At 36.7% G+C, this 6,000-nt stretch overlaps 1 protein-coding gene across 1 annotated transcript in view; it reads left to right on the forward strand.

Annotated features, from left to right (window-relative positions):
- The window catches only part of DGKB (diacylglycerol kinase beta), an 881,803-nt gene that overhangs the window by 184,780 nt on the left and 691,023 nt on the right, over nt 1-6,000 (forward strand). The gene's annotated exons all lie outside the window — the stretch shown is intronic.

A 6,000-nucleotide genomic window follows, 5' to 3' on the forward strand; every position in this document is an offset into this window, starting at 1 on the left:
TGCTAAAATAATTTATTTAATGACAAGATAAATGTATTCATTTTCAATAGGTGATTTTAAAATTGCATTTAAAGTACAATTATAAGGCCAGTTTGTGTGGTTTTATTTTGTTTTGTCTGATGTACTCTGTTAGACCTGTGGGAGAAATTTGACTAAAAACCTGTTAATTTTGCTCTCCTGATAAGATGAGTAACCAATCTATTGCTTCAACTATGCTCATCTAGTAAAATTCATATAGTAAACTAAGTTTTAATTCAATAGTTCAGTTGGGCACACAGAGTTATAACACATTTTTGGGTCCTGTAAATGGGTATTTCTGTTTTACTTAATATTACATGATACAGCTATGTTGTCCTCACCACTTTAGGAATGCTCCTTACTAAAATATATGTTGTCTAAAAGCATAATATTGTTTCCCTTGGGCAATACTGGATATGTCATAGCTACTTCTTTTCAATTTTTCCAATGGTTTCAATGACAGCAAACACTGTAATTTTATATCCAACATGAAAAGTCCAATAAGTTAGTCCATCAGAATGAACACAGCAGATAGAGAATAGGTCTTACATCTTATAGTCTCCAAGGATGAGACACTGCTAAAATGAAAATTTTAATTTTATTATTATTATTTTTATTTTATTATTTATTACTAATAAATAATAATTTATTAACTATGGAGACATTTTACAGAGGATGACCTTTCCCTGTTTTCATCCTTGACTTCTGAAGAAACTTAATAGCTTCTCCAAATATGAAACTACTTAGGCCTTATGATATTTCAGAGGCAACCTCTCAGAGTAAACGATTGTTTTCATGAGTGGCTGTATTTTCAGAATCCTTCCATTGATGGGATTTGTCAAGCATTCTTGGTCAACAATGACACCTCTCTTTATGAACTGCATCCACACTAGACTATCTGAAAAGTGGTGTCAAAATTAGGTTCAGGGACCAGAAGATGACAGTTGATCAGTTTGAGTCCCAGACCCAGTGGCACACTGGGCATGTGTGCACACATGCCCAGAATTTGAAGAGGAGAATGGAGGAGAAGGGACTGTGGCATGGACATCATCCTTAGGGAGTGATTGGGTGATTTCTTGCTTTCTGTATCTCTGTCTCTTTGGTGAGTGCAAATGCCCTATAGCAAAAAAAAAAAAAAAAAAAAAAATCTCTCTTTCAAAAAAATTTAAAAATTAGGTCCAGTTTCTCTTTGGGTCTCTTTCCTTCCTTTTCCTTGGCCAGTCTGTGTTCCACGTGCAGCAAGTTGGTAAGCAAATGATTTTAACTGCAGAATAGAAAGAAGAAGCAAAACTAAGAGCAGCCAAAGGGTTTAACATGAGATAGGCATCTGTTATTGCTCTGTGTATGAGCTTTGTCTGGCAGTCTGCAAGTGTAGGATTTTCTCTGTACATTTCCTGTCAGTAGAGGAGCCTTGCCCTAAGGCTGACTTATGCTTGCCTCGCTCCCTGGAGGCTTCCCTTATCTTTTCACTTGGTTCTCTGTACTGTAGTTTCTGTTAATGTGCATACTCTTTACAGTCACACAAGTGAGTTGATTTGACCCCGTAATAAGAAAGCTGGGAATTCAGAACCTACATTTTGTAGTGCGAAGACGTAATGTAATATTTTAAATGTCTTCAACAAGGACATTGACACTGATATAATTATTAACTATGATATAAACACTCTTTTACTATAAACTGTAATTATCCTTTCAGAATCAAATCCAACCTTTCCCTCTTTAAAGGAAGCATTAAGAAACGATAACAGAGGGACCAGCAGGTGGCGTGGTGGTTAAGGTGCTGGACATTCCCACATGGCCAACCATGGTTCAAGTCCTGGATCTGGTGGCTTGCTTTCTCACTTTCTCTCTTTCTCTGTGTCTTTCTCTGGCTAAAATAAAATAAGTAAATGAATGAATAAAATTACAAAAAAATTATTTAGAAAAAAAGAAACGATAACAGAAAACATGATCTACAGAATCTAACTGAACGGAGTTCAAATCATGTACCTGCCCCATGTGAACAGGTCATGGACAACTTTCCTAGCTTCACTTGGTACGCCTCTAAAATGAAGACAATGTCAGCCTTGTTGGGTTGTCAAAAAGGTTAAATTCAAAAGCATATGCAAAATGGGACCAGCAGTTAGCATAATGGCTATGTCACTGGACTCCCACGTAGTCGACCACAATTCGAGTCAAGGATCTGGTGGCTTAAACTCATACTGGGTGCTTGTCCATGTGTGCCCCAGAGCCTGAAAGGAGAATGGAGGAAAAGGGATTGTGGCGTGGCCATTCCCCCTGGAGAGTGATTTCTTGCTTTCTATCTTTCTGTCTCTCTCTCTCTGTCTTTCTGGCAAGCACACACTCCCTATAGCAAAAACTTAAAAAAAAAAAAATGCAAAATGATTAGTTCTACTTGGCACGTAGTAGGCATTTCACTAATGTTTAGAAACAGTTGCTGTGGCCACACTGTAGCAACCAACATGATTTTATATAAAAGTTCTGGAGCTAGTACAAATCAGGAAAGTGAGGATATTTGAGTTACTCCAACAAGCCAGGATCAGGTTATCATTTTTTCTCACTTTACAGCTAGGAAATATGATGTCTGATGTATTTTCCAATTCAAAAATAATGTTTTACCATGAGGTAGAAGGGGGGACATGACATGCCGTTTGCTTCTCCTGCCAAGCCTGCCCATAACCCTGAGTACTATCCTAGTAGTAGAGTTTTTTTTTTGGAGAGGTTTTTGCTATAGGGCACATGCGCTCAGCAGACAGACAGAGAGAGACAGGGAGACAGAAAGCGAGAAATTACCCCCCAGAGGGGATGGTCACACTACAATCCCTTCTCCTCCATTCTCCTCTCGGGATCTTGGGCAAGCACGCACATGCGCCCAATGTGGGTTTTAAGCTACCGGGTCCAGGACATGAACTATGGTCGACTACGTGGGAGTCCAGCCACATAGCCATTACACTAACTGCTGTTTCCCTGTTGTATTTTTTCCATCTTGTATACTGCATGGTGTTGGGACAAGTAGTTAGCAAGAAACAGAACAAACATGTTAACCAACATTTCTGCTTCTCTTGTCTACTACCATCAATATAACTTCAGTGAGTTTCTCTTCTTACCACATATATCCAGAGCCAGAACTAAGAATTGAAACATATCACCACACTAGAAAATAATAATTCTGTTATTAACCTGCCAGTGACTATGTATTAATTATTCTTGGAATATAAAGAACCTTATATTACAATATGTAGCCTTATGCTATATATTTTATGCTGTGATACATGGAGAATAACTTTAGCATTAGAGTGAAATCATGCCCAACCCTTTGAGAAGGTATGTACTTAAATGTTTGTGAGATTAATTGGTTATATCATAGTATACTTAAATCAGTCTGAATAGCTTCCTACAGGTTTCTAATATTGCACTGTGAATCAGACTTCAACATTTACAAAAATATACTGTCTTTTATCTATGAAAACATGTAGAATTTGAGAATGGACCATCTGCTACATCTTAACTTACATTCAAAGCTTGGATTAATCATTTGACTCCTCCAAGTGACTTGGTGATATCTGTTACAATTGTTCTATTTCCCTATTCCATTATAATAAACATCTGGAAGTATAAAAATAAGTAAATATTGGGACCAGCAGTTGGCGTAATGGCTATGTCGCTGGACTCCATTTAGTCAACTGCTGTTTGAGTCCTGGACCCGGTGGCTTAAACTCAAGCTTTTGCTTGGCGCGTGTGCATGAATACCCAAGATCTGGAGATGAGAATGGAGGCGAAGGGATTGCTGCATGGCCATCCTCCCTGGGGGATATTTCTCACTTTGTGTCTCTCTATTTCTCTCTGTCTTTTTGGAGAGGGCATGTGCCCTATAGCAAAAACCTCTCAAAAAAAAAAAAAGTAAATATTTAGGGTACATTACATAAAACTATATCCATTGCATTCAATTGCTTTCTTTACAACTGAGTTTTAGAAATAAGCCTACAGGGAACCAGCAGTTAGCGAAATGGCTATGTCGCTGGACTCCCACGTAGTCAACCCCGGTTCCTGTCCCGGACCCGGTAGCTTAAACTCACGCTGGGCGCGTGTGCGTGCTTGCCCAAGATCCCAAGAGGAGAATGGAGGAGAAGGGATTGTGGCGTGACCATCCCCCCTGGGGGTTGCTTTCTCGCTTTCTGTCTCTATGTCTCTCTCTGTCTGTCTGGCGAGCGCACGCGCCCTATGGCGAAAAACCTCTCAAAAAATAAATAAATAAATAAGCCTACAGGGGCCAGCGGATCACGTAGTGATTAGGTTGCTGGACTCCAACATGGCTGACTGCAGTTAGAGTCCTGGACCCAGTGGGTTGAAATTTGTACCAGGCACATGTGCGTGTATATGTCCAAGATCGTGGGAGCAGAAGGGACTGTGGCACTGGCATCACCCCACTGGTGATTTGTTACTTTCCCCCTCATTGTCTGTGTGTCTCTCTCTCTGGCCAGTGCACACACCCTAAGATGAAAATCTCTTAAAAAAAAAAAAAAAGACAACATACATTTGGAAAATAAACTAATAATGCATCTTAATTTATTAATAACAACAAAAGCATTTTGAGAGTAGGATTTAAATGTTCTATATAGATTTCTTGTTTACTTTTTTAAAATAATACTTAAATAATTTATATGGGAGTTAAAAATGAGGTCAAATAAAATTATAATGCTAGAATCTTCAGATTAACCTTTTGAATTTTTCCAAAAACAAATAGAATAAACCATAATGTACCACACCTAAATTTCATTTTTAGGATTTTGTTTATTGTTTTTGTTTGCATGTTTTCACCCTCAAAAATAGATATTTTTAGCAGAATGGCACTTGAAGGATATTAGAAGAAATACATCTATAAAAATTTGGGTGAAAATGTTTAGAATGCCTATGAATTTAAAGTTTCTTTATGGATAAATGAAATTATAATAATACTTTGAAGATGAACTAGAATTCCAAAAAAAAAAAAAGAAGAACCAGAAATTTTCTTCTTAGGAAATTATAATAATACTTTGAAGATGAACCAGAATTCCAAAAAATAAAAAAGAAGAACCAGAAATTTTCTTTCTTAGAAAAATATCTCCAAAGGCAGTGAACAAAAGAATTGGTTAGAAGGAAAAGCTAGGTATGAGTTATGGATGCAGTCTGATTAAGTGAGGACGTTGAGATGGACATGGGCCATATAATCCTTATAATGAAAGTTAGGGGTGGATTTAAAACACATTTCAAATGCGTGGTCTAAAGTTATAGGTTACACTTTGAATGTCAAAGAGTATGGAAAGAGTTATGGTCAGTAAGAATTTTCAAGATTGGGCAACTAAATCGAGTCATCCTATTACTTTTTTAAAAAAAAAAAAACTTATTTTGTGTATATCCCTTTTTCTGAAATGGCAGGCTGATTGATGAACTGGTCAGTGTATCTAAAATGAATAAATCAGTGACTAAGTATCTTGTACCACTTGTGAGTACGGGAACTCCATCCATAAAATTACACTTCACCTGACTATAACATAATAGATGTGGAAGTTATAAATGCTGAGGTCTTGAGTGCTAGTTAGGAGCTTCTGATATTGGGTGATTTAATGAACTTTTCAGAGCTTCAGTTTCCTTGTCTATAAATAAATAGGAGTGATAACAGCATTTACTCATTGGGTAATTGTGAAGATTAAATGATAGCATAAACATAACTTACTTAGCGCCATTTCTACAACACAGCAACATTTGGAGAGTGTTTCCATAGTATGCTATTAACATTTTAATAAAATTTCTAAAACCATCTTTCTATTTAGCAATAATGCACTGATGAGCACTGACTATAAAGATTAAATTTGATTTCAACATTATATATTACATATCTTCCTATCGTATAATTATTTTCCTTTACATATAAAATTATATTTTAAAGATATCTAAATAATAAGAAGACATTTCATGATTTTTAAAAGACTGAAAGGAAAGAGT

Source organism: Tupaia chinensis, unplaced genomic scaffold (assembly GCF_000334495.1).
Source record: "Tupaia chinensis unplaced genomic scaffold, TupChi_1.0 Scaffold145916_1, whole genome shotgun sequence".
NCBI classification, from domain to species: domain Eukaryota; kingdom Metazoa; phylum Chordata; class Mammalia; order Scandentia; family Tupaiidae; genus Tupaia; species Tupaia belangeri.